Here is an 18,105-nt window from a genome sequence, read left to right as displayed (position 1 = left end):
ATAGGAAAAACCAAAAACTTTGGACTTAATGAGGATAAAAATGAAATTTTCAAAAATTTCAAATGTGTGTGTGGTGACCAATCCAGGGGTCTAGATTAGACTAAATTTAATGTCAACCAAGGTAGGTAAACTTAGAGGCACGTGTCTAAAGTTTATAGACCTAAAAGGATCTCATCTATATAAATAAGTGTCTATTGTGATAGGCTACAGCACTCTTTTATAAGAGATTGAAATATGTTTCATTTCACAATTTAAACACTTATATCATCTCATTTAATTAATTGTTATAAAAACAGAGTGTTACTCGTCTGAGTTCTCAATCCTCTTACAAGGACATAATTCACAAAAAATCTTTCAAGACAACACACTGAGCATACCAAAGATCAAATTCGTGAAAACAGAGTCCATAGAAATATCTTGAAATTCAATGTTCAATTAAACCTTTTACAAAGTTTGATTCAATAATTTTGCAATTTAATTTCCAAGGTACTACTGTGAATCATAAAATAACAATCGCAAGAACTTCTAATCAAACTGATCAACTCACAAGCAATGAAATAACATCAAATGCTATTCAGTTCTGAAGACTAAATCTTATGAAACATAAACGATAGTGTACCAATATTCACGTAGGGCCCTTCCACGTTTTGATGGCACACTTAGAAAACTTAAGATGATAAGAACGCTAAGTCATAAACACCATATGAAATTATGCCTTTTGATTAAGTTCTGAGAATCGATTAAATTCAAAACAGAGTTCTGGAATACGCTTACAGTCTCAAGTCTGCTCTTGTCTAATCTCCCTTCCTTACTAGCGTTCCTCTTATTTATTAAAATTTACAACCAAATGTACATTCATTATCACTTCAGATGTTTCTGCCTTTACAATCAAAAAGGCTATTTTCATTTTTCATAATCCTAACTTATTTCTGAAACAAAACGAAATCAGTTTAGGTAACTTCAGATTTTTGCTACTTTTACAACCAAAAAGGTTGGGTTTGACCAGCATTGACCATGTATTCAGGAGCTCCAAATTCGATGCTAAATAGATTTTCAACCATGTATGTACATCCTAGATCACGTCCTTATTTTCTGTTCCAATTTTCCTGCCATTCCACGTGTCACAACATAAACCAATTACAGGAAGTCTTGACATCCCGTAATTTTGTTGAAAATTTCCAATTTTTAACATAAAAATCCATAAATTGAATTTAATGTAAAATAACAATTATAATGCTTCATTAATCAATTTCAATGGACTATGAGGGGTTTATGGAAGAAAATGATAGATAAATGATGGATTTTTAGAAGAAAAGAATGGCAATAAAATAGTACCAACATCTCACCCAAGCTCAATGATTTAGCATGTCCTCATGTTAATCCTGATGTGCTCCCTTTATATTATGTTCCTGCTTGTGCCTCTGCCGCTTGTAGCAATACATCTATATTCTTTTGAACTTGGGCACTCTTCTGAACTTGGAACTCATGTTTCATATTCTTATATTTTTCTTCGAGAACTTTTTTCTGAGTGTACCATTTTGTCGCCCATTTGCACGTTTCAGTTTGATCAGTCCTAAGTTCTTTGATTTTCTTCTTCAGTTTCTCATTTTTCTGCTGAATCTTCTTGCTTTGAGCTCTCAACATTTCATTTTCCTTCTTTATGACCTTCTCTAACATGTTTACTTCCATCAATTCCTCTTTTAGCTCTTCAATCCATTTCTCTAACCTTCTCTGTTTCTTGTTTGTAGGTGTTGGCTCTTTCCTTTCTTCCTTGTTACTCTCAGTTTCCATTTCTCCTTCCTGTCCTGGCTGTGAGTTAGCACTGCTTTCAATTTCCATTGGTGCATTTGCATTCACTCTGATTGATCATCTTGTCTCTGATTCCTTTTTATTCTCCTTGATCTTCTCTTACAAGTAGTGAAGATTTTATCTTTTTCAATTTTCTCGGCAGTTTCTTGCCTCATCCTTCTTGTCTTTACACTACTTCTGGGTTGAGGAACATTGCTTGACTTAAGCTCAAGGATATCCTCATCAATATCAATCATAAACTCTGTGCATTCTTGTTGTTCCTGTTCATCTTCTTTAATTTTAATTTGATTGTCAATCAAAAATTCTTTCCATGTTTTTCCTCTCCTCTGCAACTCAAATTCAATTAGAATTTTGATCAACCCAAAATGATACAAACTCCTATCTTCATTACCTTTTTGTTTCTGAATGGTCTTTGACATTTTAGTCAAACTCTGTAAGAGAAAATAGGGCAGACTGATGATGCATTGACCTTTTAAGTGCAACAGAATTTTTATGTGATATAGGTACACTATACTGTAACATCCTTCACATGTAACAAATTTCTGAATAATGTATACCATTTCGTCCCATGGGTGAATTATCCAGCTTTCAGGAACACCCTTTCTCCAATTGATAGAGGAAACCCTTGACTTAGACATAAACTGAGTCCATGATTTTTCCCTAAATTGTTTGGTTTTGAAATACTTTCCCCTTCTGGACTGATTCCCAATGTTTGTGCTATTGTATCCTCTGAAATTCTAAAGAGAAATTTCCTATTAAAGCTTTCTCTCCATTGAAGGAAAATGCAAATTTCTCCGTAACTTCTTCATTGTTTCCATTGAATTTCTCTAGAAAAGAAAACCAATGTTTTTCCCTTAAAATCGTGACACGGTCTTCATGATATTGTGAACTATCAAATTTTTCGGGCTCTGCTCTATTGGTCATTTTGTTAAAAATCTCTGTTCTAACCCCTTTTTTATGCTCAAAAATTCAATCAGGGTTTTTAACTTGTTACCTCTTTTCGTGCGTTCCACTGAGCTGACCTGGTAACATCCTCGATTCTTTGAGTTTACTTCTTCAATTGCTTGAGTTGACCTGGTTAACGTCCTCAAATTCTGGGCTGAAGTAAAAAACTCGGGATAAGCCTGTCTGCTATATGTCTCCCTTTATAGCACCTACTATCTTGGCCCTCTTTGAGAAACTCAGAGTCTGAATACTGATGTCGTAACTAACTTTATGAACTCAGAGTTTTATAAAATGAAAACTCAACGGCTGACCTTCATCCAATTGCTATAATGATAATGCAGAGTCGGAAGGCGCATTCAAATCATGGATACAGGGGAGCAGTACTGATTTGCAGAAGCATAATCATGATAACACAATATGCAAAGCGTGTGATGATAACGGATATATTTCATAAGCAAACTTGGGTCAAAAGATTGTTTTATAACTCCAGCAGTCGAAATGAATGAAATCATTTGAGGACAGATGGTTTAACACTTGTCTTTCCATTGAACGGACTTGTACATTGAGTATCCACTACTTGTTGGTACTTGATTGCCAGAAGGCCAATTTAAAAATGATGAGTTGATGACAAGGTTTGAAGAGCGTAGTAGGAATAAAAATAGGCTAAGGTGTGATAGGAAATGATAAGCAGAGTGATAATGAGGTGAGTATTTAGGAAAATGACAAAGGTTATGGGGATAAAGATTTTTTTTATTTTTTTTCCCGGTGGTTCACGAACATCCATGGTCAGGGGGTGTAGGCTACATCCACATAAATTCTAAGGCTGATCTCTAGGATCAAACCCCTCGGCCATCACAGACGTGACCCCAAGGGCTTCGGGTAGAATTGACCCTGTGACCTCCCGCTTTGGCGAGGCACGACTTGACCAGTTGAGCTAACCCTTGGGGCTAGGGATTTTTGAAATTGATAACAAGCAATAATAATTATCATTTTTAACACTAAAATAATTTAAGAATTTCAAATGTTAAAAATGAAAATTTCAACAATACATTACACTTGTTGGTTGACAAAATCTTGATTTGACGTGCATAGGTATGATTGATCTTCATTGTCTAAAACAGGTCCCTTTGAAATGAAATTGAATATAACAGATCCCTTTAAAATATGAAGAACCATGTTTTTGAAGCTTCTTTTATCCTTGGTGTTGATGTAGCCTTTATTATAATTCTGATGATAAGCAACCTTTGAAAACTTTGTTGAAGTAGCCTGATGTATCTTGAATGCAGTCTTTAACATGTCCCTCTAATATTGATGATGTTGACATAGCCTTCTGAACAGGTCCCTCTGATATTGGTAATGTTGACATAGTCTTCTGAACAGGTCCCACTGCATATTGCTTGAACAGGTCCCTCTAATTAGAACAAAAACAACTCTTTTATTGAAATACTGAATTACTGAAACAAATTCCTTGAATATTTAAAAATGAGGAGATGAGATAGGGAAAAACCATTGTTTCTTCTACCCCACTAAGCCTATGACTTGTCCTCAAGTCATTATTGAATTGATGAAAAACAGTAAACAAGTAGAACAAGGAATTCTTACCAGCCAAATGAATGGTTTTCTAGTAAGAATTCGGGTTTAGAGTGTGCCAGAGTCTGGTTTTCACATCTAAACCATTATTATTATTATTATTATTTTATTTTATTTTATTTTTTAATAAAAATGAAATTGAATTAACTAAGGTAGAGATATCACAGCTAAAGGCTACAATATCTCAACTTCTCTTTGCTGAGATATAGTTTGAATAAAATCTTCCTTGCTGATGGGTTTATGATAGAGTTTCAACCTATGCCCATTGACAATAAAGGTGTTGCCTTCTCCATCAATTGTAGTAAGCTTGATTGATCCATTTTCATATACTTGAACTATTTCATATGGGCCCATCCAATGTGTTGTAAATTTGGCTTTATGATCTCTGAATTTAGAGTCAAAGGGTAAAGCCCAGTCTCCTTCTTTGAACTGTTTCTTTTTAATGTGTGCATAATGCCACTGCTTCCTTTGTTTCTGCATTAGGATTGATATCTCCTCTGCTTGCTGCCTCATTTCATCTAACTAGTTCAATTGCCGAATTCTCTCTGTTTGTGCTTCATTGAGATCAATTCCTAAATCTGCAGCCATCTTATAAGTATGTATTTGAAATTCAATAGGAAGCATTACCTCTTTTCCATACACCAGCTGATATGGTGTAAATCTTGTAGTGTTTTTCCACGTGATTCTGTAAGCACAGAGTGCATCTTTAAGCTTCTCTTCCCAATTATTTCTGTTCATTGCTACTGTCTTAGTGATAATTCCTTCCAATGTTTTATTTGTAGATTCCACCTGGCCATTTGCCTGTGGATGGTAAGGTGCACTTTTCCTGTGCTTGATTTTATATTTTTCTGTAATGTCTTTGACTAGATTTGAAGTAAACTGAGTACCTTGATCTGTCACTATCTCTCTTGGTACTCCATACATTACAAAAATTTCTTCAAAAAGGAAGTTTACCACTGTTTGTTCAGTTTCCCGGACTAGTGCTTTTACTTCAGCCCATTTTTTCACGTAATCAGTACATACTAGGATGTACTTTTTGCCTCTGGAAGTTGGATTGATGGGTCCTATAAAATCTAGAGCCCATTTTTCAAATGGCTCAAAATGTACTTGAGGCTGAAGTGGCATTTCATCTGTAGTTGTTGGTCTGCCCATTCTTTGACAGCTATCACAACTTTTCACATACTTCTTGGAATCCTTAAAAATAGATGGCCAATAGTATCCAAGACTGAGAATCTTGAACGTTGTTCTTTTTGCTGCAAAATGCCCACCACACGGTTCATCATGAAAAGATTTTAAAATATCAATTATTTCATCATTTCTTACACATCATTTAATAATCATATCATAACCGGTGTAAAATAAAGCTCCATTAACCCATGAATATGTATCACTTTGTTTGATCAGCATCTTCTTTTCCTTTGGAGTAAAATATGGAGGTGTTTTTCCTGTGGATAAATAATTATCCAAGTCAGCATACCAAGGATTCACTATTGAAATTGCAAATAAATTTTCATCTGGAAAATAATCTTCAACCGGAACAACCTCACCTGAATTTTGCAGTCTAGAAAGAAAATATGCCACCTGATTCTCCTTACCTGGTCTATCTAACACTGTAATATTAAATTCTTGTAATAATAACAGCCATATGGTAACTATGCCATTAGTGATTGGTTTATTCATTAAATACTTAATGGCAAAGTGGTCGGTATGTACAAAATCCTCATAACCAGTTATATAATGTCGGAATTTATTCACAACATGTATGATTGCAAGCATTTCTTTTTCAGTGACTGTATAGTTTAATTCTGTAGGTGTTAGATTTTTGCTAATGAAATAGATGGCATAATTGAAAGACTCTTCTTTTTGGCCTAACAAGGCACCTACTGCAGTATCAGATGCATCTGTAAAAATGTGAAATGGTAGGGTCCAGTTAGGTCCTTTTAAGACTGGTGTGGTTGATAATTTTTCTTTGAGTATTTCAAAAGCTTGCTGACAATTCTCATTCCAGTTGAAAGGTGTATCTTTTGCTAGAAGCTTAAACAGAGGTAAAGCTATTTTACTAAAATGTTCAATAAACCTTCTGTAATAGCTTGCATACCCAAGAAAACTTCTTACCTCTTTTTGAGTCTTCGAAATTGGAAAATTGACAATGATCTGGATTTTTGATGGATCAACTTTAATGCCTTGAGAAGAAATATAGTTACCTAATACTATCCCTTCATTTAACATAATAAAACACTTTTCATTGCTCAGGGACAGATTAGCTTCAATACATCTCTTCAAAACTTTTTCAAGATTTTCTAATAAATGCTCAAATGAATTACCATACACTGAAAAATCATCCATGTAAACTTCAACACATTCATGAACTAAATCAGCAAAAATAGCTAATACAGCTCTCTGAAATGTAGTTGGAGCATTGCAAAGTCCAAATGGTAAAACATTATGGGCATAAGTGCCCCAGGGACAAGTAAAAGTGGTTTTTTCCTGGTCTTCTAAGGCTATCCCGATCTGGTTATAGCCACTGAAGCCATCAAGAAAAGAGAATGATGATTTCCCAGCTAACGTGTCTAGAACTTGGTCAATAAATGGTAGTGGGAAATAATCTTTGAGTGTTGCTTTGTTCAATTGTTTGTAATCAACACAAATCCTCCACTTGCCATTTTTCTTGGGCACTACTACCAATGGGGATACCCATTGACTGTCAGAGATAGGATAAATAAAATTGAATTTCAATAGTTTTTGTAATTCATCTCTAACAATATCCTAAAGCATGGGATTCATTCTTCTCTGCGGTTGCCTCACTGGTTTGATATTACTATCCATATAAATATGGTGAGTGCATGTTTCAGGGTGAATTCCGTGCATATCAGTGTAATCCCAAGAAAATGCTTTCTGATATTTTCTCAATAATTGAATCAATTTTTCCTCCTGAGATGAGTCTAGGTGAGTGCTAATATTCAAAGTTTTTCCTAGACTAATCTCTATGGTCTTGCTCTGTGTGTTTGTGATAGATTGAATGGGAAAAATGTTCTGAAATGTTGTTTGCAAAGAATGAATGGTACACGATTCCTAAAAATTCTGTGCCAAAAGTTAATTTGCAACATGGTATTGGTCATTTCTTAATTCCTCAGAAATATCAGGTTGAGAAAGGAACAATTCTACCAAATCATCGTTATTATGTTCTTGAAAATCATAGATTTGATTGATGCTGAAAACATATTGAACTTCTTCCTTATCATTGTATTTATCATCAAGCCATAAAGTGTGTGCTACTGTTGGTGATTGTGCTGATGGGTAAAGAGTGAGTTGTTTTCTTTCAGTTCCTCGTGAAATAATCATATTACCCGATCTACATCCTATGAATGCATCAGCAGTTGCTAATCATGGTCTACCAAGGATGATGGGGTGTCCTCCTAAATTATATTTTGGCTGAAGAACTAAAAAGTCCACTAGATACTCCCAAGAGTCCAGTGAAACAATTATGTCCTCCAAAATCCCTTCAGGAATCACTTTAGACCTATTAGCTAGTTTTAGAACAATTGTTGTGTGCTACAAGTTTATGAGCTGCAGTGTTTTCATTGTTTCAAGAGTCATCACATTTATTGCGGCCCCAAGGTCAATTAAGGTGTTTGGAATATGTATGTTGTTAATTATTGTAGTGACTCTAGGAATACCAGGATCAACATACTTTTCCATTGAAATGGTGTTTGTCATAAGGCCGATTAAATGTCCAATAACATGAATAGTTTGTGGATCAACTCTTTTTCTAGTAGGCTTCTTGAGGCATAGTTCTTTGATTGCTTTAGTATATATGGGAATGTCTTTTATAGCTTGTAATAGTGGAATTTTTATATAGACATTCGTTAGCTCATCTAAAACATCAAACTCTGGTATAGACATGGGAAGTTTTGCTTGGACCAATCGTTTTGGAAAAGGTGGTGGATGCAACGGTTGCATTTGTTTATTTTTTATGTCATCATTTTGTTTCCTTTGAGTTGGAGTTTCATTTTCATTTTCTTCGTTTTCTTCTTGTTTTTCAGTTGTTGGAGGTTCTTTTTGAAGTACCTTACCAGACCTCGGTGCGATATTTTGTAAAGGTAATGTGGGATATGATGGTCCCTCATGTACATTGTAAGCTGGTCTCTCTGCTCTGTTATTTGGATTTTGTACAGTTTGAGCAGGAATCTGAGTAGGTCTAGGAGGTTAGTTAGAGGGAAGTTGTAATTGAGGTGGATTTATTGGTGGAGGAGCAGGCAATGCATGTTGAGTGTTTTGGGGTTGATAAACAACTTGCTGTCGAGGACATGTTTGAGGATATTGCAAATATGGCTAATGATACTCTTGATATGGCTGAGAATATGGTTGGTATGGTTGAGGATATGGTTGATATTGTTGAGAGTATTGTTGGAATCGTTTCCATTGTTGTTGTGGGTAATTTTGGTGTTGCCATGGCATGGGTACATTCCAAGAATTCTGAACATACATCTGATCTTGTGCAAGAAATTGCAAATTTTGGTTTGGAAACACACCTGGAGGTGGAGGTCTTGGTTGCCACGATCTCTTAGCGCCCATGAAATACACATTCTCCAAATCTGTGTTAGCTTCCACATTACAATTCTGAAAAATCTTGAGTTTAGAGCAATGAAATATATCATGATTTTCAGTACAAAAGGTGCAAACTTGAATGTTTTCTAATGGGCAGTCTTTCAGAGCATGTTTCTTCCGGCATTTTGGACAAAAGACAGCCATTAATTGATCTTCCTCTTCTTGTCTTTTCTTTGCTTTCAGAGTTTCAATTTGAGTTCCTAAGGTACTTAATAGATCTGTTTTGAATTCTTCTAACAAGTTTCCTATTTCAGCCCTTGTGACACTTGCTGAAGCAGATTTTGTGGCTTTGGATGATATAGCTCTTTTTCCATTTCTGGCTTTGCTCCTAGAATAATTTTCACATAAATCAGCAATTTCTTCAAAAGATAAGGTGGAAATATCACCTTTTCCCATCAAATTAAGATCATCTAAGTATTCCTCTCGAATGCCCTTCAAAAATATTGTTCGAAACAGATCAAGAGACATGGTTCTATGTTTTGCTTTTTGTAAATTGTAAACAAATCGTTCCAAGTACTCCTCTAAATTTTCATCCTCTTGTTGATTCATTCTAAAGATATCATCTTTAGAATCTTTCGATCTACAATAAGGTTGGTATTTCTTTAGGAATATTCTTCTCATGCCATCCCAATCAGTTATTGCATGTTCACCAAGTCCCATGAACCATCTTAATGCTGATGCTTTTAATGTTTTTGGAAAGAGTCTAAGCCTATGGGCATCATCTGTGTAACCATATGTTCGGCATACTATGTCAAATTCAAACAAGAATGAAACTGGATCTTCTGAAGCCATGCCATAAAATTTTGGTAACACAGATGGAGGTATGTTTTTCATTTTTATTTCCTCGTCATGATTTTCTCCTGGTTCTTGAATAGGAAATTTAAAGGTTGACTCTTCCTCCTCTCTTTGATCTTGATCTTGTTTTTGTTTCAGTTCAACCTCTCTTTGTCTTCTTCTTTCCTCTTGTTGTCTCTCATATTCTCTAAGTTGTTCAGGAGTGGGTCGTCTTACTAATCCTCCTCCTTCCTAAGCCATTTTGATAGGTTCCTCTGTTGATTTAATTTCTTGTTCAATGTCACTTGTTTCAAAGAGAAGTTGTTCTAGTGATCTTTCTCCTTCTTGAGATTTTTCAAAATCAGTAGGTTCAAGGAGAGATTGTTGAGTTATTTTACTACTTTCTCTTTTTATAGAGGATTCAGGGAGATGTTTCTTCTGTAATTCGTGCGCCAATAGAATTTGTCTCTCAATGAGTGTAAGTCTTTGCTCTGATTTTTGTTTATCCTCTAATTTTTGTATGGTGACTTTCCCAGCTGGTGTTGTGTGTTCAATTTTTCCTAAAGGGTCTGCTCCTAGTGGTGGATTAGTTTTTGGATGGGGGGTTTTTATGAATCTACCTTTATCATCTCTAGGTCTAGACATAAGTAAACATGACTTCTAAAATGATGAAACAAAATTAAATCTATGTTTTTGTTTATTTTTTTTGTAGAAATCCTCTAGTTGCGCCTCCCCGGTAACGGCGCCAAAATGTAGTGACCAATCCAGGGGTCTAGATTAGACTAAATTTAATTGCAACCAAGGTAGTTAAACTTAGAGGCACGTGTCTAAAGTTTATAGACCTAAAAGGATCTCATCTATCTAAATAAGTGTCTATTATGACAGGCTACAACACTCTTTTACAAGAGATTGAAATATGTTTCCTTTCACAATTTAAACACTTATATCATCTAATTTAATTAACTGTTCTAAAAATAGAGTGTTACTCGTCTGAGTTCTCAATCCTCTTACAAGTACATAATTCACAAAAACTCTTTCAAGACAACACACTAAGCATACCAAAGATCAAATTCGTGAAAACAGAGTCCATAGAAATATATTGAAATTCAATGTTCAATTAAACCTTTTACAAAGTCTGATTCAATAATTTTGCAATTGAATTTCCAAGGTACTGTACTATGAATCATAAAATAACAATCGCAAGAACTTCTAATCAAACTGATCAACTCACAAGCAATGAAATAACATCAAACGCTATTCAGCTTTGAAGACTAAATCCTATGAAACAGAAACGAAAGTGTACCAGTCTTCACGTAGGGCCCTTCCACGTTTTGATGGCACACTTAGAAAACTTCAGATGATAAGAACACTAAGTCATAAACACCATATGAAATTCTGCTTTTTGATTAAATTCTGAGAATCGATTAAATTCAAAACAGAGTTCTGGAATACGCTTACAGTCTCAAGTCTGCTCTTGTCTAATCTCCCTTCCTTACCAGCGTTCCTCTTATTTATTAAAATTTACAATCAAATGTACATTCATTATCACTTCAGATGTTTTTGCTTTTACAATCAAAAAGGCTATTTTCGTTTTTCCTAATCCTAACTGATTTCTAAAACAAAACGAAATCAGTTTAGGTAACTTCAAATTTTTGTTGCTTTTACAACCAAAAAGGTTGGGTTTGACCAGCATTGACCATGTATTCAGGAGCTCCAAATTCGATGCTAAATAGATTTTCCATCATGTATGTACATCCTAGATCACATCCTTATCTTTTGTTTTGATTTTCCTGCCATGCCACGTGTCACAACATAAACCAATTACAGGAAGTCATGACATCCCGTAATTTTGTTGAAAATTTCCAATTTTTAACATAAAAATCCATAAATTAAATTTAATGTAAAACAACAATTATAATGCTTCATTAATCGATTTCAATGGACTATGAGGGGTTTATGGAAGAAAATGATAGATAAATGATGGATTTTTAGAAGAAAAGAATGGCAATAAAATAGTACCAACAGTGTGCAAGTCCTAGAGGGAAACCAGTGCACATACTCTCTGTTGCATAAAGACAAGTGTGCATAAATGTGCATTGTGCGTAAAGCGTAAGTGCGCACAGTGGGGAATTTTGGAAAAAAAAAACAAGTCAAATCAAACCCAAAATCCAAAGATTTTAAAGGTTTCCAAACACTCAAGTAAGGCTTGTACAGAAGGTTCAAAAGGTCAAACGAGAAAAATAATGAAAAGTGAGACGATTCCCCAACGGAGTTGCCAATTTGTTATGTGGACTTATCCCTCTTGCGGACAAGAGATATCTCTATAGACTCTAGAGAAATCTAGTAACAAACAACCAGGAACTGCTACCTTTCTCTAGACAATGATTGACTGAATAAACACTATGATAAAGGCCACTTACAATTTAATCGAAATGATTGATGAAGTCCCCTTCAAAGATTTTGACCATCCGCTCCTCCTCAATGATTTAGAGATCCTCTTGTTGCTTCCTACAAATTCTCCATGATGTGCTAAAAGAGATCTGCATAGATAGAAACAAACATGATATCAAAGCACCTAGTATACAACATAAGAGATAAATGGACTAATTAACTCAACCATGTATCATAAACTGATCAATATGAAATCACAATCTATGTTTATGATTAAGGAATCCTACAAATTGTATCAACAAAGATATAATTGAGAAAGAATAATTTCCTTTATATTAATAAAATGGAGAATATTCTTACAACCATGAAGCCTTGATGTTGCAAGTCCCTTCCCACAATCTCCAACCTTCTCCTTGAATGAATAGCCTTCAAACCTTATTCCTACAACGTAAGCCTACTTCCAACAATCCTCCTCAATCCTTAGGCCTGCGTTAGATTTATAGGCCAAGAGTGGGAATTTTGGGATCCATTTTCCAAGGGATGAGATCCACTATTGGTGGGATAGGTATTCCACAAAGAGAGGGAGCTGCTCCATGATGGGAGGAATTAGGACTGAATAAGAAACCATTTGAAGCTTGTTGGTTGGAATAGATATTACCAACAATGCTTCTAGACTTTACCTTTTATTTTTACATGGGTTAAGTCATCTTCGCAAGTCACAGTGTAAGATAATGTGTACTTTTGCACAGTTCTTAATGTGCTCTTCTGTGTATGCACATAAATTGACTAGGGAACTGCACAAGAAGCTGAAAACAGGTTTTGAACCATGGGATCCAGGAATTCCACTTTCTTTGGGATAATTTGGATTCTAACTTTGCAGGGGAATGCTTTGGGACACATTTGTGGATAGCGAAAGATCCAAATTGATGGACATTTTCCTAATGCGACAAACTAATGAGTAACACCTTCCCTTCTCATAATTTCCATTATTTTCATAAATAAATTTAAAAATGTCATTTTGCCTTTCCAAATCCTTTGTCATTTCCTTTTCCAATTTCCTATCCATAATAACTGAAATGAACACCCACATTAGCATGTTTTTCCCAACATTCAACTTGGAATAAGTGTCCCATAATCGTGGTTATTATTTTTACTTTATTAACTTTTATTACATGAAATTTTCACGAGGGTTGTTATAGTTCTCCCCTTCAGCTTTGAATTTTTGGAACATTTTGAAAACTTCATATTTTGACTTCACAAGATAGATCCATGTCTTCTGCGAGAACTCGCTGATAAAGGATACATAGTATGGAGCACCTCCAGGCCTATTTCATCAGTATGGGACCACACACATCAGAGTGGAATAGATCCAAATTTTCTTTGGACCTATGTTCACTGCTTAGAAAGGGTTTCATAATATTCTTTCCAAGAGCACATCCCTTACACACACCTTTATGATGTATCTGCAAATCTGGTACACTAGAAAAGATTTGCTTCAAATATGACAAGGCTCTATAATGAATATGTGCATATCTCATATTCCATAGCTCACTAGGGTTAATATCAGTATGTATTAAAGCTTTGGAAGATTTCCCTAGGATTCTATATAATCTTCCGTCATGAATCCCAATAACCCTAGCATAACTTATACTAGATCCATCATCCTACACAAGGAATTTCCCATCAATGAAGGCCATTCTATCTCCACTATCTTCTAAACATGAAATTGAAACCAAATTCTTTTTCAAACTTGGAACTTAGAGTATGTTGATCAAGTGAATGTTTTCACTTGTTTCTAGCTCAACGTATCAGTTGTCCCAATTCCTTTGACTGCATGGTTTTTGTTTCCTTCAACCTCTACCTTTTGTGCTAATATTCTTTCCATCAAACTTGTAATATTATCACGCCCCCTTTCATATGTCTTGAATCTCCACTATCAATTAAACGTGTATTGTTTTCATCTACAAGAGATCCTGCAAGTGTAGAATAGTAGAAGTGATCTTTATCTCCTTCAATTTTAGATCTCTTGGATTGCTCATCAAATGTTGTCATGATAGCATGTTGATTTCCTCTCTTCTTCCTATCATTAAACCTTCTAGGACATTGGGCTTTGAAGTGAACAATTTTTTTGCAATGAAAGCATTAAATTTGAGACATAGTTTTCTTCGTTTGAGGATCGGGTCTTCTCTCAAAACCCTTTTTCTTCTTATGAAAAACAAACTTCTTTCTTCCTCCAACTTTCTTGTAACAAGTTGCATATGCTTGAGAATCTTCTTCTTCTTTTGGATTTATTTCTCTAGGTAGAAGTATTAATTATTCCTGAGCACACACTGCCCATAGTTCTTCCAAACTTATGGCTTCCTTTCAGTTGCTTATACCTACTACAAATGAAAGCCATGAATGTGGTAGTCCATTAACTGTTGAAGTCACAAGTTCTTTATCAGAGACAATTTCATCAATAGCTTGTAGTTGATCTCTTAGTTGAGAAACCTTCGCAAAGTATGAATCCATTGTGTCATTCTTTGTAATTTTGATATCATGAAACTTATTTCTCAAGCTCGTGATTCGGCCAATATTGTTGATAGTATATAACTTATTTAGGGCATTATACATCTTCTTTGAAGTTTCAAGCTTTGAGATGCATGGAATAAGATGTTCCTTGATGGAGTCCACAATAATGTTGATGGTGGTGATGTCATATTTCTTGTACTTCTTCTTTATAGCTTCATCTATAGGTTCAATCACTTTGCCTTGCACAATTTCCAAAAGATCTTATTTTGCAAGAATTAGGTCAATTATTGTCTTCCAAGCCATAAAATTAGTGGCCCCCTCTAACTTATTCTCTGATTTCATAGTAGAGGCTATGGATGCACCTTGAATATAGATCTAGGGTTTCTTCAAGGTGATCTCAAGGTAGGGTTTTTATGGAAGTGATCTAAGTGCTCTTCCCTTTACCAAAGCTCTGATACCATGTTGATTTTTCAATACAATTGATACAAGTACTTTATTTACGAACTATGGTAGTTACTTGTGAATATATATTATAGTTATTTTATATGCATCAAGCAATCAAACTTCAAAAATTCAACTAATAACCATGAAAGGAAAGTAGATATCTCAATGTGTACGAGAGAGAGATATGTGAGTGATAAATGTGTATGTAAAATGAAAATGTAAAAGTGTATTTTGTACCCAAGATACCCAAGAGATATGTCTCTTAACTAAAATCACATCTATTTGTAAATGAAATTCTAGTAAGTTTGCACATTTATATTTTTACTTATATTTGTTAAATTGTTCGGAAGATCACGTAAATAATGGTGGATAGTAACTCCTGGTAAGTAAATTTATTTACATCTTGTTCCTATTATGTATTTTATGAAAATAATTTCTTAAATTATGGTGGGTAGTAACTGAAGGTATGTAGAAATTTCTGTTTTCCCACCCCGGTTTTCAGTTTCTCCTTATTTCTCCCATGTAGTTAAATGCCCATTCCCATAACCATACATTTAACAGACTGAAAAAAAATAAAAAAATAAAAAAAAAAAAATAAATAAATAAAAAATAAATAAAAATAAAATAAAATAATAAATAAATAAATAATATTGCTGAAAACACAAATTCTGGAAATTTTTCAGAATGCTGGAAATTGCAGAATTAAAAATCAGCAATAAAAAACAGCCATTAAAACACTGATATTTTTGGTCAACTTGACCCTGGAAAAACCCCCTACAACTCTTGCGGAAAACCAGTTTGAGAGCTCTTCTTTATTTCTGAAAATTGCCTTTTTACAGTGAGAATTATTCAGCAAGCAAATTTACAACTTATCTCCTTTCCCGTGCCTCACAGCAATCTGGAAATTACAGCAAACAGGACAGCAATAAATGTTGTATGGCCTCTGTTTTGTGTGCAGAAAAATCAGCAAACTGCTCCTCGATTTTTGTGCAAAAATCTGCCTTTCACTATGTGCTGAATCAGCTGTACAAATCTGCTCAACTGCTGCCTTGGAATGTGTGCCAAGTTTCTGTCTCCTTCTCCTCCCTGCTCAGAAATCTCTCTTGTTCTCCTTCTCCCAATCTGCTCATGAAAGAATGAATGACCTTTTCCTCCTTTTCCTCCTTTAATATAACTCCAAGTGACTTTTGGGTGATCTCTAAATCCAATGGTTGAAATAGATTTAGATCAATGGCTGAGATTAAATGCTCATTTAAATCTCACTTTCTATTTTTTAATTCACCCCACTTTAATAAAGACCCACTTAGTCATTTATTTCCAAAGTCACTTTTCCTTTCTAATTTTTCATTGACTTTATAAAAGTTACTTTAAAATTAGACTTAGTAACTTTATCACTTAAAGTCACTTTTAAATTAGATTTAACTTTATAAAATTATAAAGTCATTTTAGGAGAAAAATTAAATTCTTTTGGACACTTTTCCCTAGGCCAAAGATCAAAGCCTAAGGGAACCACCTGTCCTCCGGTACCAAATTTCAACACTCCCTCTTACCGAGGAAGGTGTTCCTCACCACACCCATCTTGTCCCTGAAGTAGACATGCTTGCCCCGTGGTAAGGCTTTGGTAAGGATATCTGCAACCTGCTCATCAGTGGAAATATACTCAAGCTTCACAACTCCCTTCTGAACATAGTCTCTGATGAAATGGTATCTGATCCCGATATGCTTTGACCTGTCATGAAATACTGGATTCTCCGTGAGTTTAATGCAACTCTGATTATCACAGTAAATCACTGAAGGTCTCAACGGCTGACCAAATAAGCCAAACAACATCTTGCGAAGCCAGATGGCCTCACAACTAGCTAGACTGGTTGCCATATACTCTGCTTCCGCTGAACTCAGTGCTACTGACTGCTGCTTCCGGCTGAACCATGACACTACTGCTGAACCCAATCCAAAACAGCACCCTGAAGTGCTCTTCCTATCAGAAGCACAACCTGCCCAATCAGAATCAGTGTATCCTGCCAATCTCACTCCATCTCCCTGCCTGTAGTCCAGACCATAATCCACTGTCCCTTGCAAGTACCGCAAGATGTGTTTTGCAGCCACCCAGTGAACCTTCCTAGGCTCACACATAAACTGACTCATCGTGTTGACTGAAAAATAGATATCTGGTCTATTGTTGACCAAATACATCAAGGAACCAATCAGCTGCCTGTACAATGTGGGATCCACCCACTCGGAATCCGAAGCATGAAGCTTCTTCCAGTTGGTGATCATCGGTGTCGACATGGGTCTACAATCCTCCATGTGGAATCTGCTAAGGATGTCCACAATATACTTCCCCTGCCCCAGGAAGAAATGCCCCTCCTCCTGCCACACCTCCAAACCCAAAAAGTAATGCATCAAGCCGATGTCCTTCATCTCAAACTCCGCCGCAAGATCTCTCTTGCAGTGCTCTATGAGTCTCTATGCACCTGTAATGATCAAGTCATCCACATACAGCACCAGAATGAGAGGCTCCTCACCAATCACAATAAAGTAAAGGTTCGGATCTGCCTCACTCTTTCTGAAACCCATCCCCTGCAAGTATGTATCTATCCTGGAGTACCAAGCTCTGGGAGCTTGCTTCAGGCCATAAAGGGCCTTCTTCAATCTGCACACATGGGACTCCTTCCCATGCACCTCAAAGCCCTGTGGCTGCTCAATGTACACCTCCTCCTGTATGAATCCATTGAGAAATGCGGTCTTCACATCCATCTGGTGGATCTTCCAACCCATCTCTGCTGCTATCGATATAATGGAGCGGATCGAAGTATATCGAGCCACAGGAGCGAAGGTCTCCTCATAATCAACTCCCTATACCTGGGAGAACCCTCTAGCCACAAACCTCGCTTTGAATTTCTCAATGCTGCCATCTGCAGCATGCTTTACCTTGTAAAGCCATCTGGAAGTAACCACGGATTTCCCCTCAGGCCTCGGCACCACCTCCCAAACATCATTCTTCATGATAGAAGAATACTCCTCCTGCATGGC

At 35.7% G+C, this 18,105-nt stretch overlaps 1 protein-coding gene across 11 annotated transcripts in view; it reads right to left on the bottom strand.

The window, feature by feature from the left end:
- LOC149239801 (uncharacterized) overlaps positions 1-18,105 on the bottom strand; it is a 150,512-nt gene that overhangs the window by 91,721 nt on the left and 40,686 nt on the right. For 4 of the 11 annotated variants that reach the window (XM_089367203.1, XM_089367204.1, XM_089367209.1 and 1 more), the window contains one exon: positions 12,147-12,266. The exons of the other annotated variants lie outside the window; for them this stretch is intronic. The gene's annotated coding sequence lies outside the window, so the exon portion shown is untranslated. The remainder of the gene's footprint in view (positions 1-12,146; positions 12,267-18,105) is intronic. 11 annotated transcript variants of the gene reach the window in all.

This window comes from Pinus tabuliformis, chromosome 8, assembly GCF_031772625.1.
Source record: "Pinus tabuliformis cultivar Carrire ecotype Pingquan chromosome 8, CPIR1, whole genome shotgun sequence".
NCBI lineage: Eukaryota > Viridiplantae > Streptophyta > Pinopsida > Pinales > Pinaceae > Pinus > Pinus tabuliformis.
This window is presented reverse-complemented; position numbering and strand designations above follow the sequence as displayed.